The 16,597-nt window shown below is 48.7% G+C and overlaps 11 pseudogenes; all 11 read left to right on the top strand.

Moving 5' to 3' along the window:
- The first annotated feature begins 7,297 nt into the window (after positions 1–7,297).
- Positions 7,298–7,416, top strand: LOC143947815 (5S ribosomal RNA; annotated as a pseudogene).
- Positions 7,417–11,153: 3,737 nt separating this feature from the next.
- LOC143948079 (5S ribosomal RNA) lies at positions 11,154–11,272 on the top strand (annotated as a pseudogene).
- Positions 11,273–11,593: 321 nt separating this feature from the next.
- LOC143949405 (5S ribosomal RNA) lies at positions 11,594–11,712 on the top strand (annotated as a pseudogene).
- A 101-nt stretch (positions 11,713–11,813) lies between these two features.
- LOC143948897 (5S ribosomal RNA) lies at positions 11,814–11,933 on the top strand (annotated as a pseudogene).
- A 99-nt stretch (positions 11,934–12,032) lies between these two features.
- LOC143949850 (5S ribosomal RNA) lies at positions 12,033–12,151 on the top strand (annotated as a pseudogene).
- Positions 12,152–12,686: 535 nt separating this feature from the next.
- LOC143949597 (5S ribosomal RNA) lies at positions 12,687–12,805 on the top strand (annotated as a pseudogene).
- A 100-nt stretch (positions 12,806–12,905) lies between these two features.
- On the top strand, positions 12,906–13,024 carry LOC143950005 (5S ribosomal RNA; annotated as a pseudogene).
- A 535-nt stretch (positions 13,025–13,559) lies between these two features.
- On the top strand, positions 13,560–13,678 carry LOC143948761 (5S ribosomal RNA; annotated as a pseudogene).
- A 102-nt stretch (positions 13,679–13,780) lies between these two features.
- On the top strand, positions 13,781–13,899 carry LOC143949776 (5S ribosomal RNA; annotated as a pseudogene).
- Positions 13,900–13,999: 100 nt separating this feature from the next.
- LOC143949352 (5S ribosomal RNA) lies at positions 14,000–14,119 on the top strand (annotated as a pseudogene).
- Positions 14,120–14,218: 99 nt separating this feature from the next.
- Positions 14,219–14,337, top strand: LOC143950087 (5S ribosomal RNA; annotated as a pseudogene).
- Positions 14,338–16,597: the final 2,260 nt, after the last annotated feature.

Below are 16,597 nucleotides of genomic sequence, written 5' to 3'. Positions count from 1 at the left end.
GTCCCTTTTCCATTTAGCTAGGAAGGGCGGATCCGTGGAGGATTGTGCGTCTGTCAGGATTTGGTAGGACCTAGAGAGGGAACCACGAATTGGGCCATCATCCAGGCAAAGTTCCTCGAAGGGGTGGAATTGTCTAGAGAAGAACGAATGGTTAGGTAGTGATCCGAGGAAATGGATGAGCTGTCTAGCTCTCCAGCTATCCAATGCAACAGGTACTTGCTCTAGCAGTATGGTCCCCGTGGGAATCCAGCCCGTGGGTCCAAGAAATAGGGCTGCTCTCAGAAGCCCTTTCAAGGCTTGCCTGGTAATGGCCTGGTCAGACAGGCCCGGAGGGAATCTAGGATGTCCAATAATTGGGGTCATAGGAGAAGGGAAGTTAGTCAGGTGGGAAAGGTGAAAAAAACGATCCATCTCGGCGAGCGAGGGGCCAATTAACGGGTGAGTAGTCACACAGGACTCCAATGGCCTCCCCGCCCAAGGCAGACCAGCCAGTGGAACCCGCGCCATCTCCTGCTCTAGCGTGACCCATAGCGTCAGTTCCCCATGCCGTCACCAGTCAACCACCCGTGTCATGTACGTTGCTGTGTAATATAGAGCAGGGGGGGGCGTGGCTTAGCGGCTGATGTAGGAAGACGTGCTTACCTTGAGCTCCGCCGGCCATCCGTGATTCCATCCTTCCAGTCTGCCCTGAAACGCCGTTTTCGGGGCCCCTACCTCCTGCCCCGCTAGGTGAAGCATCCCGGACCACCGCGGTACATCCCGGGACCCCCGCTGTGATGTCCAGACGCCATACCGGAGGGAAGGGGCTGACGGACCCCCCGGCCAAGATTGCGCCGGCGCGCGGCGTGCAGCCAAAGACCAATACAAGGAAGCAGCACAGAAGCTCCTCTATGGCGGTAAATCATACAAGGATGCCCTGGCTGGCCAGCCCTCTACTCAAGCTACCCCTGGAGGCTCTCCTGAGGCAGATGACACAGTCCCCTTGGAGGATGAGGATGGATTGTCTGCAGCATGGCAAACAGTGAGTACACCCAGGGACAGTGTTAGGCCTGACACACAGGCCATCCCCTCCCCAGTGCTGGAAAATGAGCCTACACTAAGGGACATATTCACTGCTGTCACCTCCTGTAATCACTCTATTGCAGCCCTCTCTGAGGACATTAAAGGGGTTAAAGCTGAAATAACGTTTGTCCGCCATGACATGCAAAAGCTCAGAGAGAGACCGGCTGCATTGGAAGGCAGACTGAGCACAGTAGAGGATGACCTGGCCCCCATGCAAAGGGATCTAAAATATAATTGCCATCTTACTGAACAGCACGCTATGCGACTTGATGAGATGGAAAATCGCATGAGACGCAATAATATACGCGCTTTGGGGATTCCGGAACGTGTTGAGGGTAAAAACCGGGTAGACTTTATTGAAAATTGGTTGATTGCCACCTTTGGTAAAGAATCCTTGTCACCGCTTTTTGCAGTGGAACATGCCCACCGGGTGCCGTCTCGCCCCCTACCTCCGGGCAATCGTCCCAGGCCCTTCTTGTTTAAACTCCTCAACTATAGAGACAGGGACACCATTCTCTCTAAAGCGCGGGGGTTGTCGGACAAGATGGAGATTGAGAATTCCAGGATTTCACTATTTCCGGATTTTTCAGCAGAGCTCCAGAAAATGCGTGCAACATTTCTTGAAGTTAAGAGGCGCCTTCGGGACCTTAACGTTCAATATGGAATGCTATATCCAGCCAGGCTCAGAGTTACGGCCCTGGGTTCAACGCACTTTTTTGATCGCCCCGCGGCGGCAGCACAGTGGCTTGACCAGGAGTACAACGCACTCAAAGCCGCCAAACTTCAAAGATCTCCTCCACGCTAACGGCACTTTCAAACAGGCTGACTGGACTTCCACTTTTGCAGGACCGGCAGAAGGCTGAGGTTTGTGGTTCCACTGTAACCCTACTAGAACTACAACATGCCTGCGTATGTGAAACCCCGTTTGTCATCAGGGAGAGTCCTCTCTGGGTGTTTCCATGGCCTTCCCCCAGCCCCCAAGTTTCGGATGGGGCCTATTATTCTGCTATCTTTCCCGTGTGTGAGCCCCATGGGCTTTAATACAGAAGATGCCACGGTTTTTTGCTGTTTAACTGTTTTTCTTTTCTTTTTCTTTTTGGTTCATTTTTTCTCTCTCAGGATCGCAACTGACAAGGACTATTTTCTGGCCTGTCTGCACCCCTCTGGGCGCCTCTTCCTAGCTGCGACAGCTCCTGTCGGACTTTTTTCTCTCCAGATTTGGGACATCTCAGGTGATGCGACTTCCCAGTCGCTAGTTGCTGCTAAATGTGTATTAATTGCCTTTTTCCTCCTCCCTGGTGGTTTACGACTGTTAATATGGTTACTCCTACTTGCACTTATGTTTTGTATTTCTGATGGCTAAGATTAGATTTCTTTCTTGGAATGTTAGGGGGCTGGGCAGTCCGGTGAAGAGGCTGGCGGTGCTGAGGCACCTTAAAGATATGAAAGCTGACATTGTGTGTCTGCAGGAGACACATTTTGCTCCTGCGGGTACTCTTAGCCTGGGTTCCAGACTGTATATCCACCAATACCATTCTACATACTCTGCCTATGCAAGAGGAGTGAGTATTCTAATCAGACAGCATGCACGTTTCTCTTGCTCCCAACAGGTTATTGATCCGGGGGAGGTACATTTTTTTGCTGTGTAAGCTTGCTACTATGCAATGCATTATTGCCAATGTTTATATCCCGCCGCCATATTCGGCGGAGATTCTTAGGCGCCTAGCTGGGTTCATGGCACAGTTCCCCGGCATACCCCTGTTGGCGATGGGTGATTTTAACAACTATGTCAACGGCCTGTGGGATAAGATTCCAACTCCTCCTGTGGTCCCCTCACACCCTAATGGCGATACTCCTTTTGCAGCTCTGTTAGCTGAACTTGGGCTGGTTGATGTCTGGCGGAGAGCCCGCCCCCACTCCCGTTTATACTCCTGTTGCTCTCCAGCGTTTGGGAGCTTGTCCAGAATAGACCTGGGACTGGGGAACTCCGCCCTCCTCCCCCTAATTAGAGATTCTGGTTATGGGGTTAGACATGTATCCGACCACTCCTCTTTGTGGATTGAGATGTCCCTGTCTACTGACCTCGCACCTAGGAGTTGGAAGCTTAACCCCTTTTGGCTTGCACTGTTCCCGCAGCCTGACCCCATTGCAAATGCCCTTAAACTTTTCCTGCAGGGCAATTTAGGCTCGGCATCTATAGATGTAGTCTGGGATGCAGCTAAGGCCTTTCTTAGGGGGCAATTTATCACTACTATAACTGATATAAAACGGAACACTAAAGCTTGGGAACTGGAGGTCGGTAGAGCACTTAGAGAGTCGGAGCAGGCCTATGTTGACAACCCCTCGGAGGACACTAAGAGGGCTTGGTTGGGGGCGCAATCTATGTCTAGACAGGTAACTTTACAACTGGCAGAAAATAAAAGGTTTTTCCTACAACAAACACACTTTGAGGAGGGGGAGTCGACAGGCCATATGCTGGCTCTGCTGGCGAGGGCCCAGTGTTCCGCTCCTATGACTCACTCACTGTGCGATTCGCAGGGAGTGACCCACTCGGATACCCCTGGGATCTTGCAGGTATTTCGATCCTTTTATGCAGATCTGTACTCCTCTAAGGTGCAGCCTGGTGATGGGGAGATTGTGGACTTTTTAAATGGTTGTGATATTCCATGCCTGTCTGCGTCGGATGGGGAGCTGTTGAACGCCCCCTTAACGGAGGATGAATTGGCTTCTGCATTGGAACATTCTCATAATAACAAGGCTCCGGGGGCGGATGGTCTCCCATCCGAGGTATACAAGCGTTATGCCGGTGTTCTTTTGCCAACCCTTTTAAAAGTGTTTAACAATGCCTTAGAGACGGGGGTCCTACCTGCTTCTATGAACGAAGCAATCATAATTGTACTTCTAAAACCGGGTAAGGTAGCAACATCACCGGACGCATATAGGCCCATCCCCTTGCTCACGACAGACGTTAAACTATTGGCTCGGGTCTTGGCAACGAGATTATCTCTGGTAATACACAAACTGATCCATAGGGATCAATCAGGTTTTATTCCCTCACGTTCCACTGCCCTAAATATTCGCCGTTTATTTTTAAACCTACAGGTCCCTGTGGATAACCCCGGTAATCAGGCCGTCCTCTCGCTGGACGCGGCTAAGGCCTTTGATAGTGTTGAGTGGCCTTATCTGTGGAAAGTGATGGAGCGGATGGGGCTGGGCAGTACATTTATTAGCTGGGTCCGACTGTTATATGCCAAGCCTACGGCTAGAATCAGAGCTAATGCGGAGCTCTCCGACCCATTCGTGCTGCACAGAGGCACGAGACAGGGGTGCCCTCTGTCGCCCCTGCTCTTTGCCATGGCGCTTGAACCACTAGCAGCCAGAATGAGATCGGCTCCGGATATTGTGGGTTTCCGCAGGCCCACTGGAATAGATGTGGTATCGCTATACGCTGATGACACGCTTATATACCTGGGGGACACACAGGGTTCCCTTACGGCCACCATGAACCTGATTACCCTATTTGGTACACTGTCAGGTTTTAAGATTAACTGGGACAAATCTGTGCTGCTGCCCTTGTCCCCTCTAACGGCTCCCTTACCCCCTTGTGCAAGCATGATCCAGACGGTTACATCCTTTAAGTATCTGGGGGTGCAGATATCCCCCGAGGTGACGGAATATGCCAAACTGAATCTTATGCCATTGTTACTTAAGTTCAGGGATAAATGTAAGATCTGGTGCAAACTACCGTTATCGGTGGTGGGCAGGGTAAACCTCATTAAAATGGTGTGGGCCCCGCAGTTGCTCTATATTTGTCATAATTCCCCGACCTGGATCCCGAAACGTTGGTTCGATAAAATTGACTCTCAGTTTAGGGAATTAATATGGTGTAGAAAGACGGCCAGACTTAGTTTACATACCTTGCAACATAATAAGGACGAAGGGGGGTTGGCACTTCCACACGCTAGGATGTATTTTTTGGCTTCGCAGCTCCAGCACCTGGGTGGGTGGGGGTCAGATGATCCCCTGGACCCGATCCGAAGGATACTTGCTGACACGGTCGCCTCGGACACAGCATTGTCTAGATTAGAGGCAGGCTTCCCTCATATGGACAGGGGTTCCCCGACTATTATACTGCTGAATACCATGTGGTCTCATGTTAAAAAACTGCTACGAATACGTGGCTTCCTTGCCCTCACCCCTATTTGGCGGAATGCTAATTATGGTGAACTTTTTAAGCTCAAGGGATTTGGTAACTGGAGTAGGAGTGGTCTTCAGTATCTCTCGCAACTGTATAGTGGACGGGTACTGAAGTCCTTCATGGAAATACAAGCTGAGTTTGACATCCCACGCAGGGATTTTTTTAAATATTTACAGTTACGTCATGCGCTGCAGACACAGGCACGGAGTGTGCAGCTCTCTCTAACAGACCATCCTGTGGTGCAGGGGATATTCATGCAGATTGACCGTAAAGGCATGATCTCTAGGGGGTATGCTATGCTTCTTGACGCGGTGCAGGACCCGGCACGTCTCCCATGTCGGCAGAGATGGGAGGCGGACCTGGGGCCCGTGGACGCGGAGACCTGGAACCTTTGCTTGTCCTCCGCTCCGTTGGTGTCGGTATCGACCTCTCATAGGCTCTCCCACCTATATTTACTACATAGGACCTATAGAACTCCAGTTAAACTGCACAGTTGGGGTGTTAGAGGGTCTCCCCTTTGCCCTAAATGTATGCGGGACCATGGGGATCTTATGCACATGTTCTGGAGGTGCCCGAAACTAAAACGATATTGGGCTGGAATTCTTGACACTATATCCTCAGTGTTCTCTGTTAGTATTCCGCGGTGTCCGTTGGTCTGCCTGTTGGGGGCCCTGGATGAGGAATCATTGACGCCCTCGACCCATACAGCCATTATCAGGTTACTATATGTAGCCAGAAAATTGATAGCGAGATTGTGGATGACCCACAGGGTTCCCACCAGGCAGCAATGGATAGAACAGGTGAACCAGATGCTGATCGGGGAAAAGATAACATACCAACACAGAAACGCACCGCACAAATTTAATGCCATGTGGGGGGGTTGGCTTGAGGTCCCGGGACTAGCTCCCCACCAACTTATACAAGACAGACTTTTACAGGGTTGACTGAAGGTCCTAGGACCGGTATATGGAGGTACATAAATGGTTATGTTCCCAGGGTGGGTCTAATCCTATGTCTCTCCCTCATCCGGTAATTGTACGGGGTGTAGGGAGACACCAGTGGGACGGTATGATGGGCTGTGGGCCGCAGTATATGTTTAAGGTACCTATGAGGTTGTTTCCTGATACGGAGTGGTCTATGAGAGAATGTTACTTTTGTTTTTACTTTTGGTTCCTTCTTCTTACCTCCTTTCTTCTTTATTTTTTCGTTTTCTTGATACTTTCCATGTCTCAACAGTCTTCAAACCGAACCTATTTGTATTTTTATATTTCCTGTATACCGGTACTTTTGGATGTAAAAACCAATGCTACTGTAAGACTGTACTTTACTCATATGTTTGATTTGTACCATATGTGTTTTACAATAAAAACTTATTTGATTTAAAAAAAATATAGAGCAGGGTCCGGGAAGCCAATACCTCCCCGCAATTTCGGTCGCAATAGCATTGCCCTACCAATACGCGTATGTTTGCCGCGCCAGAGGAACTTGATAAAGATTGAGCGAACCGCATGAAAGAAAGTCTGGGGTATTTTGATAGGTAAGGCTTGTAGTAGATACAGAAGTCGTGGCATCGCGTTCATCTTCAACACATTACAGCGTCCGAACCATGACAGAGCTAGTGGGTCCCATCTTTTAAGGTCCGCTGTAAGCCCATAGGCTTCTTTTTATGTTGTTGGCTTTGACCTGTTTTTTTCGTTTGTTTCTCAAGGCGACCATCTTGGCGTTTGTGAAGAGGGTTGGGCGTGTCTTGAAGAGAATGCTTACGGCCACATCACCCTGAAATCACCCGATCTTGTCTGATTTCAGAGGCTAAGCAGTGTCAGGCCTGGTTAGTACCTGGATGGGAGACTGCCTAGGAAGACCAGGTGCCATAGAAGGATCTGGTCTGGTTAGTGTCTTGATTGGGAGATCGCCTGGGAATACTGGATGCCGTAGGCTTCTTTTTATGTTGTTGGCTTTGACCTGTTTTTTTTACCTTGTTTCCCAAGGTGATCATCTTGGCCTTTGTCAAGAGGCTTCAGAGTGCCCAAAGAGAGTACCTACGGCCAAATCACCCTGAAAGAGCCCAATCTCATCTGATCTCGGAGGCTAAGCAGCGATGGGCCTGGTTAGTACCTGGATGGGAGACAGCCTGGGAATACCAGGTGCCGTAGGCTTCTCATTATGTTATCGGCGTTGACCTGTTATTTTCCCCTGGTTTCCCAAGGTGACCATCTTGGCATGTGTCAAGAGGGTTGAGAGTGCACAAAGAAATTGCCTACGGGCACAACACCCTGAAAGCGCCCAATCTCGTCTGGTCTCAGAGGCTAAGCAGGGTTTGTACCTGGATGGGAGACCGCCTGGGTTTTCCAGATGCCACAGGCTTCTTTTTATGTTGTTGGTGTTGACCTGTTTTTTTCGCTTGTTTCCCAAAGTGATCATCTTGGCATTTGTCAAGAGGGTTGAAAGTGCCTAAAGAGATCGCTTACAGCCGCATCACACTGAAAGCACCCTATCTCTTCTGATCTCAGAGGCTAAGAAGGGTTGGACCTAGTTAGTACTTGAATGGGAGACAGCCTTGGAATACCAGGTGCCGTATTCTTCTTTTTATGTTGTTGGCGTTGACCTGTTTTTTTCCGCTTGTTTCCCAGGGTGACTATCTTGGCATTTTTCAAGAGGGATGAGAGTGCCCAAAGAGATTGCCTATGGGCACATCACCCTGAAAGCGCCAAATCTCCGCTGATCTCAGAGGCTAGAAAGGGTCGTGCCTTGTTAATACCTGGATGGGAGACCGCCTGGGAATACTAGGCTAACTAACTGCTGTAGGCTTCTTTTTATGTTGTTGGCGTTGACTTGTTTTTTTTGTTTGTTTCCCAAGGTGACCATCTTGGCGTTTGTCAAGAGGGTTGAGCGTGCCTGAAAAAATCTACTATGGCAGCATCACCCTGAAAGAGTCAAATCTCATTTGATCTCAGAGGCTAAGCAGGGTTGGGACCTGGTTAGTACCTGGATGGGAGACCGCATGGGAATTCTTGATGCCATAGGCTTTTATTTTAAGTTGTTGGCATTGACTTTTTTATTTATTTTTTTTAATTCTTTTATTAAGTATAAGTAGAACAACATAAATATAACAGTCAACCATACAGCATGACCCAGGGTCACAATTACACGGTAACAAAAAATAGGCAGCCAAATAACTCTGAGTTCTCAGAGGGGAGTCCTACAGTTTCATGCAGAAAAGAGAGAAACCCCACCTCCGACATGTAGTACAGTATAACTAGTGCAGCTCTGTTCGGACAAATGTAATCATGGAAAACAACTGGGACCACAGCGAGCCAGCTTATCATGACCTATGTGAACCAGAGTAAAATATGAGCCGGTCGTGTCCAGAACCCTGGGGTTCTTCTGGGTCCCAAAGGCTAGTAAGGAGACAAGGCATAGTCAAAAGGGAGGACGTGGGGAGAAGACAGTGCAAAGATGGAGAGAGAGGAGGGGGGGGGATGGCGGCGGGGAAAAAAAGAAAAATAAAGACAAAAAGGGAGGGGGGGAATGCCACCCAGGAAAGACATGGCCTACGTAGGTAAGCGTTAGATGTTCAGTCGTTTTCTGGGACAGGGGCACTGCTCACCTCCCGAATGTAGTCTCGAGTACCAGTAAAATACCTCCAGGGCCTCCATGTAACACTAAATGCCTCTTCAGTGTTGTGAAGGGTGGTGGGTCAATTCCATCCGGAGAATATGATTGACTTTGGAATACCACAGCACCTTGGATGGGGGCTGAGGCTGCCTCCACAGTGTGGGAATGCAGGCCCGGGCGGCATTCAGGAGTTGCATCATGAGGGTTTTTTTGTATTTTCGAACAGGCTGTTCGGTCAAGTGTAGAAGGCACGCAGCTGGGTTGTCTGCGATATCTACATTTGTGAGAGTTTTTATTGTCCCGGTCACCTCCACCCAAAGGTTCCTCAAAGCCGAGCATGCCCAGAAAATGTGTCCCATGGTCCCCGTATCTGAATTGCACCTCCAACAAACATCTGGGATCGATCTATTCATTTTATTCAGAAGGTATGGGACTCTATACCAGTGTGAGACTATCTTGTATCCTGATTCTTGATATTGGTTTGCGATGGAAGCTTTATGTACTAAGGGCAGGATCTTCCCTATCTGTTGTGGGGTAAATGTGATGCCTAAGTCCCCCTCCCATTTGTGGATAAATGGTGGGGTCGACTCCTCCTCCTGACTACTCAATAGGTTGTACAGGAGGGAGAGAGTGTGTCGCACAGGTTCCCTTTTGTGACAGATGGATTCATAGGGCGTCAGGTCTCTAGGAGTGTAGGGGGCCCTTTGTATGGCCAGAAGAAAGTGACAAAGTTGATAAGCACTAAACAAGTCAAGCGGAGGGTCAGAAAGCTCGGCGACAGTTTGCGTGGTCGGGAGCCCTCCCGAGGGCCACACCTCTCCCAGACGCTGTTTCCCCACCACTGTCAACTGTCGCAGTTTCTTGTTGGTAAATCCCGGTGGGAAGTCTGGATTACCTATAACCGGAGTCATTGGTGATGGCAGGGGAGCAATGTGTGTGCAGCAGAACAACCTCCGCACAACAGCCAACGTAGCTCCCACTACGGGGTGATCTCTGAGGTCTTTTGGTAGGGAGGACAGGAACCACGGGGAGGTCAATAGGGGAATGGATCCATCCTCAATCTCCATCTCCACCCACTGCTTGTGTGGGCCATTACAATGCCAATCAACGACTCTCGCTAGCAGAGTCACTCTGTAGTATTGTCTCAGATCTGGGAGACCCAGACCCCCCTTGTCCTTTGGTCTGGCAAGCAATTGCAAACGGGCTCTGGGCGGTTTGCGTGCCCAAATAAAGTCCCGGAGCAGCACCTGCAGTTGTCTGAAAAAAATTGGGGGTAACCGGATTGGTAATGTCTGGAACAAGTATAAGATCCGCGGGAGGGCTGTCATTTTGAATGCATTACAGCGCCCGAACCAGGTCAGTGTTAAAGCATGCCAGTTTCCCAAATCAGATTTCAGTCTATTCAGGAGAGGGACAAAATTAAGCGGGTACAATTGCGCCAAATCCGCTGCGATGTCAACGCCCAGGTAACGTATACATTTTTCAGCTCAGTAGAATGGAAAAGCGGAGCGTAGCCTCTTGGCCTCACCATCCGGGACCGATATATTCAATACAGCCGACTTGGCGCAATTGATTTTATAGTTTGATAGGCTGCCGTATCGCCGGAGAGCCGCGAGTATATTGGGAAGGGAAATGTGTGGATTGGAGACGAAAAAAATTAGATCGTCAGCGTACGCCGCAATTTTGTGGTGTGCCGAGGGTTTGGATATGCCAGTAATATTCGGGTCATTCCGAACGTGACACATAAGTGGTTCCAGTCACCCGTACCGCTGCCGACGGCGTGGAGTAAAGCGACATTACCCAGCTCATCATGTTGGGGCCAAGACCTATATGTTCCAGGGTGGCCTGCAAAAAGTGCCAGGCCACTCTGTTAAAGGCCTTCTCCGCGTCCGTTGACAACATAAGCAAGGGCTTTCCCTGTACATGCGCTGCATGGATTAAACTGAGGACTCGAGCCGTATTGTCTCTAGCTTCCGACTTATTTTTTATTTTTTTGCTTGTTTCCCAAGGTGACCATCTCTGCCTTTGTCAAGAGGGTTGAAAGTGCCTGAAGAGATTGACTATGGGCACATCAGCCTGAAAGCACCCGATCTCATTTGATGTTGGAGGCTAAGAAGAGTCGGGCCTTGTTAGTACCTGGATGGGAGACCGCCTGGGAATACCAGGTGTCGTAGACTTCTTTATAGATTGTTGGCGTTGACCTGCTTTTTTTCTCGCTTGTTTCCCAAAGTGACCATCTTGGTGTTTGTCAAGAGGGTTGAGAGTGCCTGAAGAGATAGCCTATGGCCACATCACTCTGAAAGCACCCAATCTCGTCTGATCTTGGAGGCTAAGAAGAGTCGGGCCTGGTTAGCACCTGGATGGGAGACCACCTGGGAATACCAGTTATTGTAGGCTTCTTTTTATGTTGTTGGCATTGATTCATTTTTTTTTTTCGCTTGTTTCCCAAGGTGACCATCTTGGCATTTGTCAAGAGGGTTGAGAGTGCCCAAAGAGATCGCTTACAGCAGCATCACCCTGAAAGAGCCCTATCTCTTCTCTTCTCTGAGGCTAAGAAGGGTTGGGCCTAGTTAGTACCTGGATGGGAGATGGCGTTGGAATACCAGGTGCCGTATTCTTCTTTTTATGTTGTTGACATTGACCTGTTTTTTTTTCGCTTGTATCTCAAGGTGACTATCTTGGCATTTGTCAAGAGGGTTGAGAGTGCCCAAAGAGATTGCCTATGGGCACATAACCCTGAAAGCGCCCGATCTCCTCTGATCTCAGAGGCTAAACAGGGTTGGGCCTTGCTAGTACCTGGATTGGAGACCACCTGGGAATACTAGGTGCTGTAGGCTTCTTTTTATGTTGTTGGCCTTGACCTGTTTTTTTTTTCACTTTTTTCCCAAGGTGACCATCTTGGCGTTTGTCAAGAGGGTTGAGAGTGCCGGAAGAGATCACCTACGGCCCCATCACCCTGAAAGCGCCCAATCTCGTCTGATCTCGGAGGCTAAACAGTGTCGGGCCTAGTTTAGTACCTGGATGGGAGACCGCCTGGGAATACCGGATGCCGTAGGCTTCTTTTTATGTTGTTGGCTTTGACCTGTTTTTTTTAGCTTGTTTCCCAAGGTGACCATCTTTGCCTTTGTCAAGAGGCTTCAGAGTGCCCAAAGAGAGTGCCTACGGCCAAATCAACCTGAAAGAGCCCAATCTTATCTGATCTCGGAGGCTAAGCAGCGATGGGCCTGGTCAGTACCTGGATGGGAGACAGCCTGGGAATACCAGGTGCCGTAGACTTCTCATTATGTTGTCGGCGTTGACCTGTTTTTTTCCCCTTGTTTCCCAAGGTGACCATCTTGGCATTTATCAAGAGGGTTGAGAGTGCACAAAGAAATTGCCTGCGGGCACAACACCCTGAAAGTTCCCAATCTTGTCTGGGCTCAGAGGCTAAGCAGGGTTGGGCCTGGTTTGTACCTGGATGGGAGACCACCTGGGTTTTCCAGATGCCGCAGGCTTCTTTTTATGTTGTTGGTGTTGACCTGTTTTTTTCGCTTGTTTCTCAAAGTGATCATCTTGGCATTTGTCAAGAGGGTTGAGAGTGCCTAAAGAGATCGCTTACAGCCGCATCACCCTGAAAGCACCCTATCTCTTCTGATCTCTGAGGCTAAGAAGGGTTGGGCCTAGTTAGTACTTGTATGGGAGATGGCCTTGGAATACCAGGTGCCGTATTCTTCTTTTTATGTTGTTGGCGTTGACCTGTTTTTTTTTGTTTGTTTCCCCCGGGTGACTATCTTGGCATTTTTCAAGAGGGATGAGAGTGCCCAAAGAGATTGCCTATGGGCACATCACCCTGAAAGTGCCCGATCTCCTCTGATCTCAGAGGCTAAACAGGGTTGGGCCTTGCTATTACCTGGATTGGAGACCACCTGGGAATACTAGGTGCTGTAGGCTTCTTTTTATGTTGTTGGTGTTGACTTGTTTATTTTTTTTTGTTTACCAAAGGTGACCATCTTGGTGTTTGTCAAGAGGGTTGAGAGTGCCTGAAGAGCTCGCCTATGGCCACATAACCCTGAAAGCACCAGATCTCGTCTGATCTCAGAGACTAAACAGGGTCGGGCCTTGTTAATACCTGGATTGGAGACCACCTGGGAATACTAGGTGCTGTAGACTTCTTCTTATGTTGTTGATGTTGACTTGTTTTTTTTGTTTGTTTCCTAAGGTGACCATCTTGGCGTTAGTCAAGAGGGTTGAGAGTGCCTGAAGAAATCTGCTATGGCCACATCACCCTGAAAGAGCCCAATCTCATATGATCTCAGAGGCTAAGCAGGGTTGGGACCAGTTTAGTACCTGGATGGGAGACCGCCTGGGATTTCCAGATGCCGTAGGCTTCTTTTTATGTTGTTGCCGTTGACCTATTTTTTTCTGCTTGTTCCCAATGTAACCATCTTGGCGTTTGTCAAGAGAGTTGAGAGTGCCTGAAAATATTGGCTGTAGCCACATTACCCTGAATCTGTTCCATCTCGTCTGATCTTGGAGGCTAAGCAGAGTCAGGGCTGGTTAATGCCAGGATGGGAGACCGCCTGGGAATACCAGGTGTCGTAGGCTTCTTTTTTTGTTGTTGGCGTTGACCTGTTTTTTTTTCGCTTGTTTCCCAGGGTGACTATCTTGGCATTTTTCAAGAGGGATGAGAGTGCCCAAAGAGATTGCCTATGGGCACATCACCCTGAAAGTGCCCGATCTCCTCTGATCTCAGAGGCTAAACAGGGTTGGGCCTTGCTAGTACCTGGATTGGAGACCACCTGGGAATACTAGGTGCTGTAGGCTTCTTTTTATGTTGTTGGCGTTGACTTGTTTTTTTTGTTTGTTTGTTTACCAAGGTGACCATCTTCGTGTTTGTCAAGAGGGTTGAGAGTGCCTGAAGAGCTCGTCTATTGCCACATAACCCTGAAAGCACCAGATTTCGTCTGATCTCAGAGACTAAACAGGGTCGGGCCTTGTTAATACCTGGATGGGAGACCACCTGGGAATACTAGGTGCTGTAGGCTTCTTTTTATGTTGTTGGTGTTGACTTGTTTATTTTTTTTTGTTTACCAAAGGTGACCATCTTGGTGTTTGTCTAGAGGGTTGAGAGTGCCTGAAAAAATCTGCTATGGCCACATCACCCTGAAAGAGCCCAATCTCATCTGATCTCAGAAGCTAAGCAGGGTTGGGATCAGTTTAGTACCTGGATGGGAGACCGCCTGGGATTTCCAGATGCCGTAGGCTTCTTTTTATGTTGTTTGCCGTTGACCTATTTTTTTCTGCTTGTTAACAAGGTGACCATCTTGGCGTTTGTCAAGAGAGTTGAGAGTGCCTGAAGGTATTGGCTGTGGCCACATCACCCTGAATCTGTTCCATCTCGTCTGATCTTGGAGGCTAAGCAGGGTCGGGCCTGGTTAATGCCAGGATGGGAGACCGCCTGGGAATACCAGGTGTCGTAGGCTTCTTTTTTTTTTCAAATATAATTTTTTCTCCAAACAGGGGAAGATGGTCCCCCGAGTACATAATGCAACAGAGAAATACAGAGCAAAAAGCAGCTGAACAATACTTGATACAGGTATATTCGCAACTGTGAGTCTGCCTTCCATCAATCACAATGAATCGAGGCACGAATAAAGTACTGTACCAAGATCCAGGGTCACACAAACCCCAGGTCCCTCCTGCATAATCCATCCAGAGGGGGGTGTGGGGCCGTAATTCCCAATTTTCCACTTTTTCCAGAAGAGAGAGGGGGTGGAGGGGGTGAGAGATAGGGGAGGAAGGCAGAAAAGAGAAGGGGTGAAAGATCAGGAAAGGAGAAGAGGGGACGAGACACGATGGCAGCCACTGTCCAAGGGGCCAGTCAAGGAAAGCTCAGAGCACTAAGGCGATAGCAGGCGACATCCTTCCAGCGAGAATATAAAGGTATTCCAGATGTCCCAGGTTTGTTAAAAAAATTCTTGTTTACCTTGTGATGTGAGGATCAAGTCCTCCATTTTTTTTTATGTCCTCTATTTTCCTAAGCCAGTGAGTAATGAAAGGGGGGGGACATTTTTTCCAATAGAGAGGGATGCAGGATTTCTCCGCATTTATCACATGCCATAAAATAGATTTTTTTGTACTTCTTAATGGGAATCTGTGAATGGTGCAAGAGAATGAATGCAGCGTCTTCCTGGATGGAGAAGTCTGTGAATTTTTGTGTTATGCATCGGATCTCTGTCCAGAAGTCCACCAAGCTGGGGCAGAACCAAAAAATGTGGAGCAACGTGCCCTCTTCTTCTCCACACCTCCAGCATATGTTCGAGGAAGAGGGGAAACATTTATGCAGCTTTGATGGTGTCAAATACCACCTGGTGAGAAGTTTAAAATTAGTCTCCTGTATCTTCGTGCACAGCCAGGTTTTGAGAGCCAAAGTGATAATGCGTTGTCTCTGTGCTGGGGAAAACTAGCAATTAAGGTCCTTTTCCCAGTTGGACAGACAGGTTAAGTGTGGGTAATCTGTTTGAGAGAGAATGTGTGCCAAAGGGCCTTCGCTCCTGCATAGAGTCTCAAACTCCGTCTGAGGGCGGGCGAACGTTTGAGGATTGGGGATGGAATGGAGAAAATGATGTCGTTGCGCCGCTCTCCAAAAAGGCAGTTGGAAAAGCCCTGTCGGATCTGTTAGGGTTGAGAAAGAAGGCCATTTTCCATCAATGACGAATTTAGACGCATTGTCTAGGTTGGAATTCCTAAGTGGGTCCCCGGTTCAAAGTTCGGATGGCCACGTATAGGGAATAGGTGGGAAGTCAAAGACGTGAGTGTGTTATGGGTAGCGATCAGGTGACTGACTTTCAACTAAGCCCCTATAGTGGGATGTGACGTCAATTCTGTGGGTAAACCCTTATAGCACCACATGGCGCTTCTTAGCGGAATTCGGGAGTGAGCTTAGAAAGTTTGTTTCGATTCCAGTCCAATACACACCCCAGATGGGAGGCCAGGTAGTAGCGACACAAGTCAGGGAGAACCAACCCTCCCTGTTGTTTCGACAATGTCAGCTGTGACCGCAAAAGTCTGGGATTTTCGTGGGCCCAGTTAAATTGAGTGAGCAAGGATTGAGCTTGCTTAAAAAACGGGACTGAAATCTGGATCAGGAGAGCTTGGAAAAGATAGGTAAATTTAGGGAGTATGTTCATTTTAATGAGATTGCATCTCCTGAACCAGGAATGGAGGCCAGAATGCCACCCGTGAAGCAAACTGCGTATCTTAGTGACAAGGGGTGGGGGGAAGTTTTAAGGGCTGTACGGGTCCATTTAAATCGAAAATTGGACTGCAAGTCTAGTTACGTTTGCGTGGGGACTGCAACCCCCATGGCTTCTGATTTCAAGAAGTATCCCGTATATCTGGAATTCCCGAAGGAGATTTTGCAAGGAAACTCTGGGATTCGTCAGCGAGAACAGCATGTGATCCACGTAGGCAGATATCTTGCACTCAGTAGTACCCATTTGGAGTCCCGTTATGTCTGAGTTTTGTTGAATTGTGGAGAGAAAGGGTTCCAATGACAAGTGCGACAGGGGGCAACCCTGTCTGGTCCCATTCCCGATGTCAAGGGGAGATGAGAGCACCCCATTCGCTTTGACTTAAGCTGAAGGGCGTGAGTATATCTTACTTATCCATGCCAGCATCCGTTCACTCAGACCTATATAGCGAAGGACCAAGAACATGAATGTCCATTTGACCCGATCAAAA

This window comes from Lithobates pipiens, unplaced genomic scaffold (assembly GCF_037356315.1).
Source record: "Lithobates pipiens isolate NorthernLeopardFrog02 unplaced genomic scaffold, aLitPip1_a1.2 Scaffold_30, whole genome shotgun sequence".
NCBI lineage: Eukaryota > Metazoa > Chordata > Amphibia > Anura > Ranidae > Lithobates > Lithobates pipiens.
The sequence above is the reverse complement of the archived record's forward strand: the minus strand, read 5'-3'. Positions and strand labels throughout refer to the sequence as shown.